The 23916-nt window shown below is 37.3% G+C and overlaps 1 non-coding gene across 1 annotated transcript; it reads right to left on the reverse strand.

Moving 5' to 3' along the window:
* Window positions 1-5632: 5632 nt before the first annotated feature.
* On the reverse strand, window positions 5633-5739 carry LOC141644644 (small nucleolar RNA R71). Its single transcript, XR_012544256.1, has one exon. It is a non-coding gene; the product is annotated as a small nucleolar RNA R71 (small nucleolar RNA).
* Between the last annotated feature and the right edge of the window lie 18177 nt (window positions 5740-23916).

Genomic DNA, 23916 nt, shown 5'->3' on the forward strand with positions numbered 1-23916 from the left:
ACAGAGTGACTATTGACCGTACTAAGAACTTATGCCTGTCTTTGATATATTGCCCTTTCTTGTTTGATGATTCTATGAATCATAGAAGGTGAGATGCAAGCCGGCTATGGTTGATAGAGTTTGGATTCCTGGATGTTATGTGATTCACATGATAGTGTAGTATGAGTCGGTCTAGTATTCACATGCTAGGATTATGTGTTGTTATATTGTTGTTCACATGATAAGCACGATTGTCTAGCATCTATATGCTAAGGCATTGTGTGATTCGTATTCATATTTTTATGTTTACATGTTATATTATTTATGACATTTCGTGGCTGGGAGAACTCGGAGTTACTCCCCACTGACTGTGGCTTTCGTATTTATATAAAATGCGATTGACAGGTAGGTGATGCATATATGGGGTACACGGACGAGCTAGCGAGCAAAGTAACCTTGGAACCTAGATTGACTTTATTATATTGTGACTCTTAAACACTTTTTATGTCACATACATTTTAGGGACATATGTCTCCCTTTCTCATATTTGGGTTGTATAACTTTGTTTCACGACTTTAGCGATGGTTATGTTGTGAAACTTCTAGTTAGACCTTGTATGTTTGACACCTTCCAATTTGGATATCTTTATAACAGGTTCAGGTTTTACAATTACAGGTTTTTACCCAACTGAACCTATTACAAACATATACATGCAGTTTTATTCTAGAATTACGTGTTTACTTTTCCGCGATAAGTGAGGGTGTCACATATACCACGATTAAGTTTATGGTGAGACCATACAAGTCAAGGTAATTATATTCAAACTAAAAATAAATGTCATATATGCAAGACTCAAGTTGGTGACCCCAATAATTGCTCATTTCTCGATTGAAAATCGCAATAAAACTAGTTTTGACTAGTATCTCACACCATTTGATTGTAAATCTCATGAAATGTGCGAATCTTGTATTCAAAGCAAGATGGTTCGTGACTTTTCTTGAAAAGTATAGCGAATAGAATAAGTTACTCACCTAATTACACTACAAAAATAACGCGGGAAACTGACGGAAATACTGACGAAAATAATAATCCGTCAGATGTTTTAAACTAGTGAAGGAAAACTGACGGAAAATCCGTCAGTCCAGCTGTCCTGACATAATATCCGTCACGATAGGTCAGGGTATACTGGCGCGTTGAAAAAACCAAAGGCGCCAAAATATACTGACGGAAATTCCGTCAGAAAATGTAAGATTCCTGACGGAATTTCCGTCAGAGGTATCTTTCAAACAACTTAAAATGAGGGCAATAATTGAGAGGAAACTCCTTACGGAATTTCCGCCAGGATTGTTCATTCCTGACGGATAATCCGTCAGGAAAGTCAACATTATGTTGACTTTCCTGACGGAATTTCCGTCAGGATTCTCCTCTCAATTATTGCCCCAACGTCAATAATTGATAGAAAAGTCCTGACGGAATAACCGTCAGGAACCCGCTTTTTGAAAACTTCTAACGGAATTTCCATCAGGAAAGTCAACAAAATGTAGACTTTCCTGACGGAAATTCCGTCAGGAATTTTCTTAAATATCGAAAACTCGCGAATCAGCCCGTCATTCTATCGCTCGTTTTTTTCCCCAAATCAATTTTTCTCCCAAAACCTAACACTAAATACGACACCACCACCACTACCACTACCACACTCCTCTCCTTCCGACCACCGCCATGAAAGATAATAGATCCAAATTAGACTCTCTAATAAAAATTAAATTATCTCATAATTTATCATTTACGTGATCTATGTAACATGCATGCAAATATAAAAGCATGAAAATGAAAGTTTAAGGAAAAATAATTTCCTTACATTGATTTTATGGTAAAATGGGCACAAACTAGTTCACCTTACTAGTTTGTTCTCAAGCTTATACCAAATGGATGATCCTCCTTACTAATCTTCAAAGAGAAGATATCCTTCAAGATGCACCCAAGAACTTACCCAAAAATAATAACAAGTATTTAACTAGAAACTTGTTAAAATTATACCCTTGATATTATTTGTAATATTACTAACATTTTTTAGTAATAAAAAGTATTACTAACTTCTTCGTAATAATGAATAATAATTTTAGAGAGATGATTGATTAATGTTCACATGCAAAACATACAAAATGATGTAGAGTAGAAATGAACAAAGGATGGAGTAAATAGGAAGGGAAAGTGCCGGGTGGGTGGAGTGTTGTAGTGGACAAATTGTCTTATATTTTTCATCTTACATCACATGCAAAATCTTTTATAAGATAACTTATGGTAGTATATAAAGTAACGTGAAATGATTATGTTCCTAATCATCTACTACTCTATTTTACACGGTCCACTTGCCCATTTACGGGTCCATGTTGGTTCTTATATTTGTCGCACGAATACGTGTAATTTTATTTTAAACATCGTTTCATGTTTAAATACTTCCATAATTAATTCGTCCAAATCACTCCGTAAATATACGTGTACCACTACACATATTATTTACGTACTAATATTAATCACATTAATCAATTAGTACGATTTTAGTGAATTAACAATTAATTAACTAAAACCCGTCTCCCAAAATTTATTATTCAATTATCACATAATTAAATAATAACTGCCGTTCTTCGAGTTCGAAACTCGAATTCTCTCTTAAAATAATTGACTAACCTTTTAGTCTACAAATCAAGGGACTAAATAAATTGTATCTCATACAATTAATTAGTTGTCTATTGGGGTCAGTTGATCACCGCCGTCTCACGACAATAACTTCAAACTCTAGTCAGCCAACCGTTATCGATTTACATTAATCAACTGACGAGGATCAAATAATTAAATATATGATGATATTCCATTAATTTGATTTATTATGTTAATGCACTATTGTGGAGGACACTAACTCCAACACGCCATCTTCAACCCAGGTTTGTCTTTTCTCTCTTTTTTTTTCCTTTTTTTGCTTTTCCTTTCCTTGTCTTTATTGTTTTTATTTGTATAGGTTGTTGCCACCGCCGTCCGTCACCGCCACCGTCGACCACCGCCGTCCCCCTCCGCCTTTTTTCTCATCCTTCCTTTTTACTTATTAGTGAAGTTAATTAGGTATTTTTTATTCTCTTTTTAATTATTTTTGTTATTTAATTAGCTTAATTAGCTTAATTAGTAGTAGTTGGTTGATGCGACCATAATTGGCGCATATTTAGCCCCCGAATTACCATTGTCTCTATGCTTTTTAGTGCCTATTTGGGTCATTTCTTATCTTTAGTTCTTTGTTTTGCATATTCTTTGAGATTTTGATCCCTTGGTAGGAAAGGAGTAAGAATCTTGCATTTTCATGGCAAAACAAGGCTAAATTGATCATATTCAATGACCAAGCATCAAGGAGAGTCAAGACTAGAAGGCCTTTGTACATAGCATAGTAGAAGAGTATTGTTGAGAAAAGGATCCTTGAGTCCCCAAGGAAATCCCCAAGGAATTCATGAAGAAAAGGGAAGAAAAAGAAGAAGGAAAGTTGCTGAACTACAATCCGAACGGATTGTAGAGAATCCGTCCGTCCTCGCCAATCCGAGCGTCCCGCAAAGGAATCCGCTCGGATTCCCCTCGCCAATCCGAGCGTCTTGCCCAAGAATCCGCTCGGATTCCTCAACCCAGATCCGGCCGTCCCGACTCCCATCCGCACGGATCGCAAAGACAAAGACGTTTTCAATCCTCAAGCATCGATAAGAGAAGCCCTTCTCTCGGATAATCCCGGAGGCTCCTTGCTCAACTTAAAAGTGTAATTACTAGTTTAGCCCTTAGTTAACCCTAATGCATCCTCCCTAATTTTCACTATAAATACCCCATTAGTCTAATTAGAGGAGCATGTTCTTCTTATCAATAATTAGTGTAGTTAATATCAATCAAATCTCTCTTCAATATTGTAATCAAATATTAATCAAGTTTTAATCCAAGTTTTAGTTCTTTAATCTCTCTCTTGTTCTTACTTTATTTTGGGTAATTGAAGATTATTTGGGTTATTATTGGGAGATTGACAACCTCTCAATCTAGGATTCAAGTACTTCTATTATTCTTGCTTTATTATTGGAATCATTAGTAGGTATAATCTCTTAATCCCTTTTTAATTATTGATAATTACTTTCATTTATTCATCATGTTTCATTATGTTAGTATGATTGACAACCTTTCTAGCATGTTCAATATGATGATGAGTGAGTAGTCTCTTAGCTAGGGTTTAATGGGTGATTAGGGGAAACCAACATGGGGAATGATTCATGCTTAAATTAATATGCTTTCATACCTTATTTGCTTGCTTGTTTTGATCTTAATACATGCACATGTTATATTCGATGAAATGCTAAGCCTATGAATCCTTGCATTTACTATCATCTTCTATCCTTTCAACTTGACTTGTAAGACATAACCCAACTCGAGTCTTGTTAGACCATGCATGTGTTAAGTAGGGAAGATTAAGTCGACTTGTAGGTGTTGTACAATCGAAGAGATTCGGCTCCGGGACCCAAACTTTCCTAGGATTGTAAGATATAACCAAACTCAATCCATCACAACAATAATTGCTTGCTTATAATTTGAGAACATGTTTGTATGATCATATCCCATGATTCCCCTATGAACCCATGACACCCTAGTGCTTTTAATCAATTGTTTACACCCCTTATTTTATTTACCTTGTTAGTTTATTTTCATTGCTATCTTAGTTTAGTAACCTTCTACATCAACCCAATTTGTGACACCCCTAGACACCACTAGTTACAATAGAATCTTCATTTCAATACCCGTCCCTTGGGATCCGACCTTTACTTGCCTCTTTACTAATTGTAGAGTTGTTTGTGAAGTATAAATTGTGTTTTGTATCGACCATTGACCAACGACCACATATGCTTAATTGTGAACACGAAATGGCTCCGATCAAAAATGGCGCCGTTGCCGGGGACGGTGTTTAATTGATTTAAGATTTCTTTTATTGTTTTTAGTTGTGTCTTTTTCACCTTGGGGAAGTAAAACTCCTCAAGGTTTGTTCTAATTGTTTTTGAGTTGTTTGATATTTTGCATGTCTAGAAGGTTACAAAGAGATTTGTTACCTTTTGACCATGAAATCGAAAGAACCTTGACGAATAATAGGAGACTTGTTAGGAGGAATTTGGGAGGTGTTGGTGAAGTTGTTCAACCCACTAGTGAGTTTGTCAATCCTTTCGCAATAGAAGGAGAAGAAAACCCATTAAACAATACCACACAAAATCCACCTACAATGCCTAAATTCTCGTCACACTCTATACCCACCGAGGAGGATTTACCAAATGGTACTCCTACCCCACAACATCTTACCGGAAACTTTATTGCCAAGTCCGCCTTCATTCAACTAGTTGAGAGGAGCCAATTCGGGGGAATGCCTAGTGAGAACCCTCATTCTCATATGGAAACATTTTGCGATTATTGTGAAGCTATCTCTCAAACGGGCGTGACTCAAGACCAAATAAGATGGGTCTTATTTCCTTTTTCGTTAATCGGCACCGCAAAGCAATGGTTGAAGGGCCTTGATAAGGCCACCCTTGGAATAGATTCTTGGAAGAAGCTAGCTCTAGCTTTCTACAAAAAATTCTACCCACCGGAAAAGACCAATATGCTAAGAGCTCAAATTACGGGTTTTAAGCAAAGGGATGAGGAGTCTTTGTATGAAGCTTGGGAGCGGTTCATAGGTATTTGTCGCTCATGTCCTCACCATGGACTTAGCGAATGGTTTTTAGTGCAACAATTTTGGAATGGTTTATATGAAGATTCAAGGAACATTCTCAATATGGGATCAAATGGAATGTTCACCGAAGTTGATGACAATCAAACATGGAACAAGATTGAGGAAATGGCGGTCCATAATTCACAATATAGTAGGCCTCGCAAGGCTACTAGAGGAGGAAAATATGAAGTGGACACCGTTACTCAATTGGGTGCTCAACTTAGTGCTCACATTGACACAATCAACTTAAAGTTTGAACAAGCTATGGCTAGACTTGAGGAAAACTCAAAATCAACAAAGCATCATGTCAATGCCATGACGGAATCCTCATCAATCCCAAGCGGGATATGTGAGAATTGTGGAACCTTGGGTCATGACTCAAGTGAGTGTAGGGGAACAACCGAGCAAGTCAATGCTTTCCAAGCTTACAAAAGTGGTACCCCTTATTCAAATTTTTACAATGAAAACACCAAGTTCCATCCAAATCTCTCATACAAAAGCCAAAATGTCCAAAACCCTCAAACAACATACACTCCACCACCCATGAGAAATCAAAATCAAAGACCCTTTTTCAATCAAAACCAAGGTTACCAAAATCAAAATCCATACAATCACCACAATGACCAAGGTTTTGATGTCCAAAAAGCGGTCCTCCAAATGCAAAAGAATCAATAAGAATTTTTCACCCAAATGCAAAAAGATAGCCAAGCAAAAGACACCACCATCAACAACATTCTAGCTCACACCAAGATGTTGGAAACACAATTAACTCAACTAGCATCTTCTAGCTCACAAAGACAAAAGGGGCAATTACCACCTCAAAGTAACCCCCCTAGACATGAAACGGTTAGTGCCATTCACTTGAGAAGTGGTACAAGATATGAAGCACCGAAGGAGCAAGTTGAGGATGAAGTTGTGAGAGCTAGTGAGAATGAAGTTGTGGTGCAAGAAGGGGAATCATCAAAAGAAGAAAGCTCAAAGAAAAATGAAGACAAAGCCAAAGAAAAGGAGCCCATTGTGATTAGACTTCCTTTTCCAAGTCGACAAGCCAAGCCTAAATTTGATGATCAACTTGGGAAGTTCATGGAAATTGTGAAGAACTTAGAAGTCTCAATTCCTTTCACGGAATTAATCAATCACGTTCCGGCCTATGCAAAGTACATGAAAGATATCCTCACAAAGAAGAAGTCGATCCGGAAACTTGAGACTATCGCCTTCACCAAGGTGAGTAGTGCAATACTTCAAGGGAGTTCACCTCCAAAGTTAAAGGATCCGGAAGCTTCTCAATACCGTGTACCATTGGCGACACAACGATCAACAAAGCCTTATGTGATCTAGGGGCTAGTGTGAGTGTCATGCCGTACTCGGTAAGTAAAAGGTTGGGAATGGGAGAGCTTAAATGTACCAATATCACTCTTCAAATGGCCGATAGATCGACGAAGACACCATTAGGGATATGGGAAGATGTCCCCGTGCGAATTGGGAAGTTTTTCATCCGGTGGACTTTGTCATTGTTGATATGGAGGAAGATTCCAACATTCCAATCATCTTAGGAAGACCTTTCCTACACACCGCGGGTGCGGTGATTGATGTGAAACATGGAGAGCTCACTCTAGAAGTGGGAGATGAAAGCATAACTTTTAATCTTGACAAGACCATGAGAGCTCCTCGTTTGCATGAGCCATGTTTCATGATTGATCATTATAGCCGAAAAGATGAAAAGAAGAAATCGGAACTCCAATGGAGGAAGAAAGTTGAAGATGCTCCATTCAAAGAGCAAGTGAATTTTGACAAGGAGAGCTTGCAAAGCTCATCAAAATCAACCAAGGAAGAAGATGATGGCCTCATTGGCCAAGAGAAGAAATTGGGAGAGTTGTCTCCATCCAAGCAAGAGATTTTCAATGATCAACTCAATGAAGTTTGTGGTCTTTGGGACGACGAATTTGAAGGGATCTTTAATCCCTACATTGGGCATGCCATCGATCATGATCAACAACAAGAACCACGGTCTATTGAGGACCTCTACCATAACAATGAACAAGCTTTTGACTACTTCTTCAAGGTGTTGAGCAACATCAACAACACCTTGAACATGCCTCCTTGACATCTCATCAAGAATGAGAGTTTGGTGGAGTCCTCCCTAAACCACCACTTGTAAATATTTCTAACTCCCTAACTTACATTTAATTTTTGTATTGCATTTTTTGTCATTTTTGGATTTATTTTTACTTTGATCAAAATAATTGTCATGTAAGAGAGAAGTGAGGGAGGGACTAATGATTTTAATTGATGTGTAGTGCTTTACCTTAGTTTGGGGATGGCAATTGCCTAGGCTATTCATGCCTTAGTAGTGCCCCCGCAATGAAGAACACAAGATTTGAAAGAAAGAAAGAAAGAATGATAAGGGAATGCGTTTGTGCACGGATGGAACTGAATCCGTGTACACAAGGACCAATCCGAGCGGATTCCTAAGAATCCGCCCGTCTGCAGAGAATCCGAGCGTCCTGCTGAGAAGACGCCCGTCTTAGGCTGAGCTGAAAACTGCAAATTTCTTGACTGTCGAAGAATCCGAGCGGATTCCTGGAAAGACGCCCGTCTCACAGAATCCGTCCGTCTTTTGAAAAAGACGCCCGTCTTGCAGCTGAAGAAAAACAAAGAAAAATCTCTGGACAAGAATCCGTCCGTCCTGCACGAAATCCGCCCGTCTCATCTCAGAAGAATCCGAGCGGATTCCCCAGAATCCGCCCGTCTCTAGGCGGGATTTTTGAAAATTTGAAGCTGAAGAATCCGAGCGGATTGCGCCTAATCCGCACGGATTGCCCCTGCGTCCTAAAATTGTCGAGTTCTTTAAATACCCACCCCACCTTCATTCATTCATTCATTCACTCATAAACACTACCCATAACATCAAAACCCTCATCCTCTCCATCTCAAAAACAAAAACCCTCAACAAAACTCACCAAAATCAAATCAAACCATCCTTCAAACAACAAATCAATCACTCCATCTTCATTAACAATCAAAACCAAGCACAAAATCTTCACCTTTGAATTGATTTTTGTTCTCATAAAGGCAAAGCCTTTCACCTTCAAAATCGATTTGGGCATTCTACAAATTGAAGATTTTTGATCTTTTTCTTGGTTAGCTCATCAAATGGCAAGAACAAAGGGAGCAACAAAAGCAAAAGCAAAGGCAACAAAGGCACCAAAGGCTACAACTCTCTCTCAAAGGCAAAAAGCTCTACAAATGAAGAAAGCTTTGGCAATGGTGGTATCAACACCAAGCTTGGAAGTACAACAACCTCAACAAATTCCTATGGAAGCATCACCCTCTACTCCGGTAATTAATCAACTCTTGCATTACCCGGAGGTAACATTCATTTCCGATTCCCATAGAAATACATTTGTCAAGTTTGCTATGAAACAAATTCAATCCACCAAATTCATATGCCAAGATGCTTTAGAGAAGTTGGGTGTTCTTGAACAAACAAGAGTCTTTTTCAATGCCATGGGTTTAAAGAAATTGTTTGAAATGAAGGCGAGAACATACCCCTCCCTTGTCTTGGAATTCTTAAGTTCTTTAAAAGTGACAAAAGTTGAGAATAGGGAAAATATTGAGTTTCGTCTAGCTAACACTAGTAGACGCATTACCTTTCCTAATTGGGTGCAATTTTGGGTCTTAGCGATGAACATAAATTTTATAAGCAATATGGGAAGTATGATCCCGAGCCTCTTTGGGAGGCAATCTCCGGGAAGAAATTTGAAGATTTTAAAGCTTGTCGTGCTCTTTTGGTCCATCATCCGGGCATAAGAATATGGCACAAAGTTGTGGGAAATACCATAATTGCTAGGAAAGACACCAATCATTTCACGGGACTCGATTTTATTCTCCTTGAATCAACTTTGAATCTTGGAAGAATTCACACCAAGCCTTACAATTCTTTGAGGCTATTGGTTGATAGATGGATCCATGTAGATAGTGGGAAGAAGGGTCAAACCGTTATTGTTAATGGCGGCCTTGTCACGGTCCTAGCCAAGCACTTTGATCCTAATTTCAATAAGGATAGCAAGTACAAGGCTAAGGATGGTGGCCATCTTATTGATATGTCCATCTTGATTAACAAGTTTAAGTGGGTTGCTCACAATCCCCTTGATACCAAGTATGGGTGGCTTACTAGTGAGGCTCGATCATTCACTTTACCCGCAAAGATTTGCCGTCTTAGTGTCCACCGGACCAACTATTTACTTCCCCTATCCGAAGAAGCCGAGTACATCATTCAACAACAAAAGGGTGATCATGAAACCCCCTCCTCTTCCATTGTTATACCGCCTTACCCCTTTGTGTATGAAGAGTTCAAACCGCAAGGAGTTGAAATTGGAAAAGATTATGTCACTCTTCTTATGCAAGCCATGCACAAGCAAGCTTATGAAGATCGGAAGAATGCTTATTTGGCTCAATATCCTCCCCTCCTACATCTAGCTAGGCAAGGACTCCTTGATCCATCTTGTCCTTTTCCTAGTTGGGCGGATAGAGAAGCCTTGTTTCCGGGTGCATCTAGGGAAGTGGTGGAAGACAATGAGGTTGTTGGAAATGATGAGGAGATTGATGATAATATTGAGGAAGAAGCAAGTGGAGATGAAGAAAGAGATGGTGAAGATAATGATGAGGAAGATGGTGATGAAGAAAGCAAAGAAGAAAGTGCCAAGGAAAGTGGCAATGTGACCACTTCTCATGAGGGAAGTGATGGTGATAGTAGTATGATGGAAGACTAGCCTTGGAGATTCCTACTCTCCCACGGTTTGTCTATATCTCTTTGTATTTTATTTCATTTTGATCATTGTTGGTTTAGTCCTAGCAACATCAAAGGACTCACACCTCGGTTCCTTTGAGGTGTTCTTTATTGTTCCCATTTTTGAAAATCCAAAATGACAATCTAGTTTCATGCATAGCATAGTGTGTGCATGAACTCCCCCATGCTTTGACATTAGCAATAGTGTCTTATTTGGTTTGGGGAAGTTAATGCATACACAACGGGAGGTAATTTAAATTATCCTCTCCGTCATAACAAAAACCATGCATCATGTAGTATAGCTTAGTGTAGAATTGCATTTAGTATAGAAATCATGCATTATCTTTGCATAATTTCCATCATTTTGGCCATTGAGGACAATGCCCATATTAGTGTGGGGATGGGAATTCTAACACTTAACTTTTATTCAAAAACCATAAAAATTGAAAAATTTCAAAAAATCATAAAAATTGAAAAATTGAAAAACCAAAAACAAGTTCATTTCCTTTGTATATATTGTCTTGTATATATTGTGTTTGTTCATCCTTGTTCACTTTGATTGACTACGCCACATCCGAGACATGAGGATATTGAAGACCGCATGGTATGATCTTTCCAATCTCCTTTTTCCTCTTTATGTTAATGACTATGTGGCTTTATTTTGATTGATGCGGTAAAAACAATGTGAACTTAGGATTGCATTTAGTTTATTTGGCATATTAGTTGGTAGAATCATATGCATTAGGATGTATAAATGTTAGTTGCATCATGGCATGTAGTTGCATGTTAGAAAAACTTTGCGAAACCGTCTACTTGGGAAGCTTGACAAGTGTATATAGGCCCTAGTAGATGCTTTTTATTCTTAAGACTTTGCTTGTTAGAATGCTTGTAAAACACCCTAGGATGTGTCATGCTAGTATCCTTTGACCCATGGTTTAAGGCCGAGTCAAGAGTACCTTGTGGTGTGATAACTCCTTGGCTACCGTTTATTCCAAGGTGACCCTTGAAACCATGCATACTTCTACCAATTCATCCATATTCTACCACATTTTTGTCATCAAAGGGAATGGGCACAAAAAGAAATCAATTTGAGTTCAATGAAATGAAAAGTGAAAGAAAGTTTGCAAGAATGCATCAAATGAAAAGAGGAGCAAAAATAGAACTCCTAAGCTTCAAATACAAGGCACCCTCGTTACTAATTGGGGTAACTTTGAAAATGTTCAAAAAGAAATGCAAAAAATTGTCAAGTGTTGAAAAGCCAAAAGTCAAAAAGAATGGCAAGGAAAGTGTTCTCAAAAAGTCAAATGCCAAAGAAATTTGGGGGGAAAACAAAAACAAAAGCAAACTCCCAAAGTGAAACTCAAATATCTATTGATCCCTTTATCCATCGTATCCATTTTTGTGCATGGTAGAGAGGGGACGACCCTTCTTCTTGTCTAGGCAAGAGGGGGAATTCCGCGATCCTCCAGTGTTTCTAACACCATAGGGAGTCTACTCTTGACAAAAGCATTTAACGATTGAGGACAAAGGTACCCTAGCTTGACACAACTTGGAGGTGATTTATTGGTATCCTTCTAGGCTTAGTAGTTTGAACAAATTGCATCTTTGAAGGATTGTGTACCCTTGAATTGCTTCCCTTGTAGATAATTTCCGCCACTTAGATGAGGAAAGTGGCTATTCTTTTTGTAGATGCATCCATTATGTGTTTTTGTGTGCTTAATGTTTGGATGTGTCGCCATTTTGGCAAGACCCACCTTGCCTTGCAAGAAGGCATCCTACCTCATGGTTGTCTTGTTGTGAGTTGAAGGGGCGGAGTGAGACCCGCTAATTGTCTCATATCGGCTATTATTATTAGGTTAGGTTAGTATTGGTCCTAGTCTTTGTCACCTCTTTACTCGGGACGAGCAAAGGTTCGGTTTGGGGATATTTGATGCGACCATAATTGGCGCATATTTAGCCCCCGAATTACCATTGTCTCTATGCTTTTTAGTGCCTATTTGGGTCATTTCTTATCTTTAGTTCTTTGTTTTGCATATTCTTTGAGATTTTGATCCCTTGGTAGGAAAGGAGTAAGAATCTTGCATTTTCATGGCAAAACAAGGCTACATTGATCATATTCAATGACCAAGCATCAAGGAGAGACAAGACTAGAAGGCCTTTGTACATAGCATAGTAGAAGAGTATTGTTGAGAAAAGGATCCTTGAGTCCCCAAGGAAATCCCCAAGGAATTCATGAAGAAAAGGGAAGAAAAAGAAGAAGGAAAGTTGCTGAACTACAATCCGAACGGATTGTAGAGAATCCGTCCGTCCTCGCCAATCCGAGCGCCCCGCAAAGGAATCCGCTCGGATTCCCCTCGCCAATCCGAGCGTCTTGCCCAAGAATCCGCTCGGATTCCTCAGCCAGATCCGGCCGTCCCGACTCCCATCCGCACGGATCGCAAAGACAAAGACGTTTTCAATCCTCAAGCATCGATAAGAGAAGCCCTTCTCTCGGATAATCCCGGAGGCTCCTTGCTCAACTTAAAAAGTGTAATTACTAGTTTAGCCCTTAGTTAACCCTAATGCATCCTCCCTAATTTTCACTATAAATACCCCATTAGTCTAATTAGAGGAGCATGTTCTTCTTATCAATAAGTAGTGTAGTTAATATCAATCAAATCTCTCTTCAATATTGTAATCAAATATTAATCAAGTTTTAATCCAAGTTTTAGTTTCTTAATCTCTCTCTTGTTCTTACTTTATTTTGGGTAATTGAAGATTATTTGGGTTATTATTGGGAGATTGACAACCTCTCAATCTAGGATTCAAGTACTTCTATTATTCTTGCTTTATTATTGGAATCATTAGTAGGTATAATCTCTTAATCCCTTTTTAATTATTGCTAATTACTTTCATTTATTCATCATGTTTCATTATGTTAGTATGATTGACAACCTTTCTAGCATGTTCAATATGATGATGAGTGAGTAGTCTCTTAGCTAGGGTTTAATGGGTGATTAGGGAAACCAACATGGGGAATGATTCATGCTTAAATTAATATGCTTTCATACCTTATTTGCTTGCTTGTTTTGATCTTAATACATGCACATGTTATATTTGATGAAATGCTAAGCCTATGAATCCTTGCATTTACTATCATCTTCTATCCTTTCAACTTGACTTGTAAGACATAACCCAACTCGAGTCTTGTTAGCCCATGCATGTGTTAAGTAGGGAAGATTAAGTCGACTTGTAGGTGTTGTACAATCCAAGAGATTCGGCTCCGGGACCCAAACTTTCCTAGGATTGTAAGATATAACCCAACTCAATCCATCACAACAATAATTGCTTGCTTATAATTTGAGAACATGTTTGTATGATCATATCCCATGATTCCCCTATGAACCCATGACACCCTAGTGCTTTTAATCAATTGTTTACACCCCTTATTTTATTTACCTTGTTAGTTTATTTTCATTGCTATCTTAGTTTAGTAACCTTCTACATCAACCCAATTTGTGACACCCCTAGACACCACTAGTTACAATAGAATCTTCATTTCAATACCCGTCCCTTGGGATCCGACCTTTACTTGCCTCTTTACTAATTGTAGAGTTGTTTGTGAAGTATAAATTGTGTTTTGTATCGACCATTGACCAACGACCACATATGCTTAATTGTGAACACGAAATGGCTCCGATCATTGGTGTTGATGCATGTTGAATTAGGATAGAAGCCATAATTTTTTATTGTCTTTTTAATTAATTTTGTTGTTTAATTAGCTTAATTAGCTTAATTAGTAGTAGTTGTTATTTTTTTATTCTCTTTTTAATTAATTTTGTTGTTTAATTAGGCTAATTAGTAGTAGTTGGTGTTGATGCATGTTGAATTAGTATTATTGAAATTAAAGTTCATATTGACTTAGTACCCGTTCAAAAATTATTCATTAGGAGTAATTCTTGAATAGTCCCCGTTTTGGGACTGTCTTTGTACGTTTCAAGTCACTTAGGTAGTAAACATGTATTTGTGATTTGTTAATGAGGAAAGAGCTCGGTGACAATTCCTTTAATGTTCTCTGAATGCATATGTGGAGTAATTATTTATTCTACATTGTGTATTTGGAGAACAGAGGGGAATTACTGCCGAATTTTTTCCTCATTAATAAATCACAAGTGCGTGTTTACTAGTGACTTGAAACGTACATTGATGGGTTTAGGTTGGAGTGATAAGGACCCAATTCAAAATAAAGAAAGACTACTTGTTGACAATATTTATTTAATTTGTTGGTGATAATGTTTATTGAGTATTATTTTTGGTTGTTATTGTTTTTTTTATAACATGAAAAGATTAGAACGACAATGGATGTATGAAAGACTAGACGAAAAAAGAAACCGAAGCGTGAATTTGCAAAGGGGGTGAAAAGGTTTATTGACTTCGTGGAACAAAGTAGTATGTATAAGAATTTTCCTGAAATAAGGTGTCCGTGTAAGAAATGCAATAATAGAGCTTTTACATGGAAGAAAGAAGTTCAAGATCATCTTTGGTCGAATGGTTTTGCCGAAAATTACTATGTATGGACGTATCACGGTGAGGAAATGCCTAACAAAGGAAGTTCAAGTAGTATCGTAGCTAGTGAGAATCCTTACCGGGAACTCGTGGAAAATGCATTACGTGATAATGTTGAACAAATATTGGAGGAGCAACTCAATCCCGACGACCTTAGCGATGAAGAAGTGCGTTATGAAACCCCAAACCCCCAAGTTTCTTCTTTCTATAAAATGCTAGAAAAAGCTGAATAACCAGTGTATGAGGGAAATAATATGAGTTTGTTGCAAGCGGCAGCTAGGTTGGTAACACTCAAATGTGAGAATAACATATCTCTTAGATCCGCGAATGGGTTTGTGTCGTTCGTAGGTGACATTATTCTAACGAAAAATGAAATGGCGCGCAATTTTAATGAGATTAAGAATGTGCTTAAGGTACTCCAACTACCCACGAGAAGATTGATGCATGTCCTACTGGATGCATGCTTTTCTGGGAGGAAAATGCTAATCTTGAGGAATGTACAAAGTGTCATGCATCTCGGTGTAAAAGTACAAATAATTCAAGTGGGAGGCGAATTCCTTGTAAACCGTTAACTTATTTCCCGCTTGCGCCAAGGTTACAACGATTATATGCAACCAAGCACATAGCAGGTGAGATGAGTTGGCATCATAGAAACTCTTGATTAAGAGAAAGGGGGACAATGACACACCCAATTGATGGAGAAGCGTGGAAACATTTCGATAGAGAGCATCCAGAATTTACAAGTGAGCCTCGTAGAGTTCGGCTTGGTTTGTGTACAGATGGATTTAACCTTTATGGGCAATTTGGGAAGAATTACTCATGTTGGCCCGTGATTGTCACTCCGTACAACTTACCTCCTTGGTTATGTATGAAGCGACAATTTATGTTCTTATCTCTCCTCATTCCAGGTCCTTAGAACCCTAAGACAAATTTGGATGTGTACCTGCAACCGTTGATTAAAGAGTTGATAGAACTTTGGGAAACCGGCGTGTACACCTACGATGTTTCGAAGAAATAAAATTTTCAATTAAAGGCTGCATTAATGTGGACGATAAATGATTTCCCGGCATATGGCATGCTTTACGGTTGGTCCACAAGTGGGTACCGTGCTTGTCCTTATTGCCAAGAAAAAGAACATAGATCTTTTTGGCTTAAAAATAGCAAAAAGGTTTGTTGGTTCGATTGTCACCGTGAGTTCTTAAGACCCGGTCATCCTTTCCTCAACAATTGTAAGCATTTTCTAAAGAACAGAAAAATTGGGAATCGCATAGCCGCGTCGAAATTAACGGGTGATGAAGTGTGGGATTCCGTAAAAGACTTGCCAAAAATAGTTGATGCTTCTGATCAAGAATTGAAAAGATTGAAAGACAAGAATGAAGGTTGGTGGAAACAAAGCATACATTGGGAACTTCCTTACTGGAAAACGTTGTTAATTCAACACAACTTAGACGTTATGCACATTGAGAAAAATGTTTTTGAACAGCTTATCAACACGATGATGGATGTACGAGGTAAACCTAAATGTGGCCCTAAGAAAAAACTACACTTTAATGAACTTTGTTATAAACGGCCAATATCATCTAGGTTTGTTTTAGAAACTGCGGAGAAAAAGGCTCTATGTGAATGGGTTTCTAATTTGAAATTCCCGGATGGTTATGCTTCAGATTTGAGTCGGTGTGTTGACCATAAGAATAAGGTGTTGCATTCCATGAAAAGTCATGACTGTCATGTCTTTATGGAACGGCTACTTCCTATTGCCTTTAGAGAGTTGCTCCCAACTGGTTCTTGGAATGCAATAACTGAGATAAGCCAATTTTTTAGGGACCTGTGTACTTCTACGATTAGAGTTGATTCTATGGAACGTCTAGAGAATAACATTGCGGAGATAATATGCAAGTTAGAGAAGATATTTTCCCCATCTTTCTTCAATTTCATGGAGCATTTGCCTATTCACTTACCTTATGAAGCGAAGGTTGGAGGACAAGTTCAATATCGATGGATGTATTCATTTGAGAGATTTCTTAATCATACAAAAAAAAATATTGGCAACAAAGCTCGGGAGGAGGGTTCCATATGCAATTCTTTTTTGTTAGAGAAAATTGCAAATTTCTGTTCCCTATATTTCGAAAGTCACATTGACACAAAAGCGAAAGAATTAGATGTTGGTGTGAATTCCGATGACAACCTTGATTCAATGAAATTACCCGAGTTGGGAACTACAACCGAAAAATGTATTCAGAGGTACTTGGATCAGAAAGAGTATGAAGATTCTCATTTTTATGTGCTAAGGAATTATGGGAAATTTGTAGAGGTTTATGAAAAGTAAGTTATTACTTCGTCATTACTCAATACATTTTTAATTATCAAATTAGATCAAAATTATAGGTAATACATAATTAAAACATTTTCTTGGTATATATAGGGAATTTGAGACACATATCCAACTCACATTTCCTGATGTCACGTCCTCTGATGATGTTTGGAGCAAACATGACAAAAGTTATCCGAAATGGTTACGAAATGAAGTAAGTAATAATACGTTTGATTCATACTCATATACCAATGCATTTGTTTTGTTTCTCCATATCATTAGTTATGGAGAATAATATATATATATAACACCTTAATTAACATATTGTTTTATTGATAGTCTTATAGATTAAAGGACCCTTTAATTATAGCTCTAGCATTAGGTCCTAGTAGCAAAGTGAAGACGTGGAGACGATATTCTATCAATGGCTATAAATTTCGAGCTTATAAGGAGGGAGTTGATCTTTCGAAAGCTACCTCAAGTAATCGGGTTTGTGTGAATTCTACAGAAGGTTTGGACTACTATGGAACCGTAAATGAAGTAATTGGGTTTGCTTATTATACCGAGGAAAGGGTTTATAGGGTGATATTGTTTAAATGTGATTACTTTGATAATTCCCAACAAGGACTTAATATCCATAAGATATACGGACTTGTAGATGTAAATGAGAAAAAGAAGTTTCGTGGACATAACTCATTCGTGGCAGCTTTTCAAGTCGATCAAGTTTGTTATGCACCTTATCCAACCACTAAGAAAGGTAATGAATGGTCCGCGATTTTTAAAATCAAGGCAAGATCACATGTTGATGCTCCTGTTGACGAAATTGTCTTCCAAGAGGATGTGGTTGTCAATGATCACGCATCTTCCCCAATTTTGGTGGAAGAGTCAGAAACTGAAGATGAATATGAAGTGGTTGTGGAAATGGGTGAAAGGGAATATGACGGGGATGTCGGAGAAGAAGAGGATAATGAAGTTGAAGTTGAAGAAAATAGAATAAAGGAAAATGGGGAAGAAGAGGAAGAAGTCGAAATGCTTTTTTCAGATGATGAACCTCTTTTGATTCATAGTGATAGTAATATTAGTGAGTGATGGGAGTTCTTGTAATTCTACTATATTAATGTATGAATTTTAATCAAATCATTTTTATGTATGAATTTTAATTATTCAATCAAATTGAAGCATTTTAATCATGACACTTTATTTTTGTTTTCATTTTTGTTAGACTAACAATTTGCGTTGTTAAATTATATATTTATTATATTGTTCATAACACTTTTTTAAATAACATTTTTATTATGCTTTTTTTAGACTAACAATTTGCACTAACGGATTTTATTGGACTGACAATTTGTATTGTTTATAATTAGTATATGGCAGGTTTCATTTGAAAGTTGATAGGGAGCGGTAGTAAGGCATGTCGTCATGAGCAGGAGAATGATGAGGTTAATGATGATGACGAGCATGTTGAGAATATAACACCGGCACAGTAGAATATGCAGATCATTCTCTCGCAAGAACAAGAAGGTGGTCAATGGTAAGTGTTCTAAAATTTTATTTTTACCTTTATGAATATAACGTGATAATGTTAAAATCATTCAAATAATTTTATTTGAATTTTCAATATATGTTTGTTTTAATTTTCAGGTGGAGTGACAAGTCTGTTAAAGCATATGTCAGTTGGTCGTTCACTAATAACATTTCAGATGAAGAGTACTTCACCAAATGAAGTGAGGCGAGTCAAGCATAGCGCTTAAAGATGTGGAATTGGTGTAAGGTAATTTAAAAGTTACCTATTATTTTTTTAAATTATGAAGTCATCTCTTCTATTACTAATTAAACACTTGTTTTTGAAATAGAAACATGTGAGGTCCATCGATGAAGGTTATGACGCTAAGCATGAATGGCAAAAGGCGGTCACGAGGCGGATTACCAAGCTTATTAATGGACTCAAGTATACAAAGAAAAAACCGGATTGGGTCCCGGCCTCTTGGTGGGTGGATCTCAAGGCTAGAGTAGAAAAAGACCCTGAATTTGCCAAAATTTCCAAAATAAACACGGCAAATAGAAAGTTGGGTGCTAAAGACGGGAAAGCACTAGGCACCCATACTCTAGGCCGTATGAGTTGCTCCGATGCTTTCAAGGAATTGGTAAGTAATGTATTTATTATTTTCACAAATTGGTTAGAATTACTGATTGCCGAATATAAACAATTTATGTTTTTATGCTACTTTCAGGGTGAGTCGGCCACACCCTTCAAGTTGTTTAAAAAGACAAAGAAAAATATGAAGGGGGAGTGGGTTAATCCTCGAGCCGTTAAGACCGACGTAAGTTAATATTTATTGTATTTCTCTAATTCTTAATGTTAATATTTATTGTATTTTCTTCATTTGTAAATATAACATCATTTTTTCCTTATTTGTTGTTCTTTTAGGCCGTTTATCAAGAAGAGATGAGTCGACCAACGCCCCCGGAGAGGCTCCAGACGAGTACCGTTCGTTCTACACCGCTGTCGATGGTTTTGACAATCGTGGAAGATTTTTCGGGCACGGTGATGTAGCGGCCGAAATGTGGTATAAATATCCGTGCAACAAAGGTACTCGTCGATCATTCTCTTACACTCCTACCATGGTTACTCAATTTGCCACCCAAATGAACAATGAGCGAGCTGCACCACAAAGTCTTGAGGAAGAAATGCGCACCACTCAAGAAACAGTCCGTCTCCAGGCTCAGTAGATGGCAGCCATGGAAAAAGCTTTGGCTGAGATGCGACAATCTCAACCCCCTCCCTCGTGCTCAGGTTTCCCCCGCCCTTTTGGTAGTGATGACAATGCGGATGACGGGCATGGCTTTGGTAGTGATTATGTTGAGCCTCTAGGTAATTATTAGTATTGTCCTCTATGTTCTTATGTTAGTATATATGTTAAGGCTACCTTATGTTAGAAACTTATGATTATGGTTAGTATTTTAGTTGGTGTGTAAAAGACAATGTTTTATAAGACATGGAAAAATTTGAGCTTTAGATTTTAGGTAACAACTTCGTTGTCTACTCTTGATTCGGTTTTCTATCGATAATTTCGTTGTCCACTTTTGATTCCCGCTTATGAGTTGTACATGATAATAGATTCCCGCTTGGCGATCGACGGTTGTATATGGTTTTTTGCAGGTTTGGCGTGTAAAACAATGCAAATTCCGCATTGTGGCTGGGCAACAAGCTGTTGTTTCCAGCCAATGCCCATAAATGTTCCTGACGGAAATTGTTGACTTTGTGACTCATCCTAAAATGTGTTGTCTGACGGAATAACCGCCAGGAATTATAAATCCTGACGGAAAAACCGTCAGGAACGCGCTTTCTGTGACCATTTGTACTGACAGTATATTCCTGACGGTTTTTCCGGCAGGAACGCGCTTTTCTGTCGGGAAAGGGGCTTTATTGACGGATTTTTTCCATCCGTTTCCTGCGTTATTTTTGTAGTGTTACACTTCAATGTATGGTCGAATATATTTTCAATCTGAGAAGGTCATTATTACTTCTTCTCTTTTACCGACTAATTAGGTAGATGCTTGGTATCCGCTTAATGAGGTAAGAAGAGAAATTCTTTGAATAAGTTCAGTGAATTCTTCTTATGAAGTATAAAAACCAAAGTATTAGTACCTTGTTAAAATGGAGAACAATAAAGTTATGACTTTTATCTGCACCAAAAGAGAGTGATATGGTATCACAAGTTCACTTTCATTACTATATGATTGAATCTTTACTATAAAGTTGGAAGTAGTTTCTATCACAATTTGTCTAGTATTTATTTATTCCACTAAAACAAAACATAGTTAAAGCAATAAAGTACAATTCATATATGATATGATTAGGCATGGTACCTAAGTTGCAGCTTGTTTCGGAAGAAAGCATATGGCTTTGTAACCCAACTATCACGTGAACAACAAGTTTGTGGCTCGTGATGCTGTCTTTTGAGAAAAAGGGAATATTTCTTAAAGACAGAGTGGGAGAAAATGTTCAAGAGCCACAAACTGAGAATAAGACGTAGAAAAATGTTCCTTCTTGGTCAAAATCAGTAATTATTTCTTCAAAACCTAAAATGGACAGAAGTCATGTTACCTTTTAAAAGTAATAAACCTGTAACTTCTTAAAATGCTTTATCTAGTCTCAACTCCACAAGAGTCCGAAATAAGCATAAACATGAAAATGTTTATTTAGCTTGGTTGGTTGGTGGCAAAGGATTTTGCACGCAACAACAACACTTCATTGTATTCGGATATAATTTGATATAGTTGGAGTTTAAAATAATCTTGGATGAGTTTTGTAAATCGAAACTATCCTAAGGTAAGATACAAACTTAAGAAGAAATCTTAAGTAGAAGTTAAGGAGTTGAATTGTATGTTTTGATCATGTGATAAATCTTTCTCGAGTTGTCAATTAGTTTTGTTTATACATGGAGTTTAGTGGGAGTAATGTGGTGTTACTAGTCTTATATGTAAGCGACATATTACTCATTATGAATGATGAAAGACTTAGGAGAAGAATAATACATCTCTAAGGTATCCAGACCTATAAAGATAGATCTAAGAGGATATTAGCATAAAGTTAATATTCTTATGTTAATAAGAATCTTAACAAGTTTAAAAGTATTGAACATAAAGAATTTGAATCCACATGCTTCCGCTGCACGATTAATTCATTAAGCTAATATGTATCGCCATTCTTATAATTCGTATACGTATAGTATGACGAAAGGTTATAAATCGAATTTATGTGAATGTCACTATATAGTCATATTGTCTATCCATTACGACTCAAGAAGCACTAATGATATGTCTTCTATGTCTCATATGTAGATAACATATTATTCATTGAGAATGATGGGCCAATACTTTCTTCCATGAAGAAGTGATTGGGAGACTAGGAAGAGATGCAAGACATATTTAGTATCCGAATCTATAGTGATAGATAAGAGAGGATAAGTGTGTAGAAATAATTAATGGATTTTTATGCAAGGAGTTACACAAATACCATATTCTAAAACACATAAGGATGGTTAGAGAACTGTCTTGGCTATATTATTTAAGGAGGATATCTGCTAGAAACATCCTAGGCAGTTTAACAATGAGATATACACTTGCACTAATGAGATATGCAAGAAGGAAGGGATGATATTAGGATTCGGTTTTGTGAATTGGAGGAACTTTGGTAGTTCGTTCCAATAACCGAAGGTCTTATCCCTACTGACTATGAGATCAGTGGGAGCTATTCAAGGCTCAAAAGCCTATGTCTAGATTGGATTTAGACACGTACTCAAAAGTTTTATAATAAACATTATACATAACAAAGGGAAAAAGTATATAGTAAGGTTAGGAAAGTGCAAAATGTTGCTAAGAGTTACTAACCAAAGCCTTCTCTTAGGCTTAACATGATGTGTCATGCCATTTCAATTGAGTTGAGATGTATAGTTGTATACAATATTAAGTATGGATTATAGATTATGTAGTAATTGATATTGTATCAATTTTACATATGTGATAATACATTCATTGTTTGAGTTTTATTCAAAACTCTTTTCTTATAATACTTTGTTTTCTAAATAGTTTGTCGAGACAATATTGAACCGTATTTAAGTGAACTGGATTAACATAGTATTGGCCCCTAGTCACTTATATGAGGTGACGTCTCCAAGTGACTAGAGTGTGATACGATTGATGGCAAGTTCAAGTGCCATAGGGTCATAAGAGATGACTAGTCGATCAAATAGGCAGATTATAAGGGACACTCTGTCGGGCAGTAACCGCTTATAGAGTTCTGGTAATTCATATAGCCTGGTCATGGCAAGAGCTACTATAGTATTCTTTTGAGTCAATTCTTTGACTAAAGACTGTTCGCCCAAGTTGGCACAGTTTCTGAGTGACTTTGAATTCTGCTCTACGACTTTCGTAAATGAGGTCAAATAGGCTTCTCTTGGGTCATGATGAGCTGTGGCTAAACAAATGGAATAGTGCGATAGGAATTGTCCACCCCCTTGTCAGGGGTTATTTAAAAATCTCAGGGCCACTCGAGGAGTAGTGAACTGAAAATGCGTGGCCACGCTCGGAAGGTATCTTTGGTAGATAGTTCCGGTCAGACAGTTACTCTCCAGATTGAGGAAACCACTCTTAATATGATCACTTACAAGAACGACCTGCAAGACACCTTGCATTGAGTGGGAGATAGTAATAGGACAAGACAATTGGTGACGCACACTTGTCTCGGACAAGTGGGAGATTTTTGGAGTATGTGTCCTCAATAATAGTGCGATCATATTATTGAAATTCATAATAAGAACACGTAAAGGGATGATTCATTTTATAAGTCAACTGGTCAACATTGATCGGTAATGATTGGTTGACTAGAGTTTGACATTACCGTCGTTTATACAGTGGTGATCAGTTGATCCCTTAAGGTCACACTTTAATGACGATTTCCTTAATAGATAAAATTAATTAATTGTATATTGATACAGACTAAATTAAATCATTAACATGGAA

The sequence above is a fragment of the Silene latifolia genome, chromosome 2, assembly GCF_048544455.1.
Source record: "Silene latifolia isolate original U9 population chromosome 2, ASM4854445v1, whole genome shotgun sequence".
NCBI lineage: Eukaryota > Viridiplantae > Streptophyta > Magnoliopsida > Caryophyllales > Caryophyllaceae > Silene > Silene latifolia.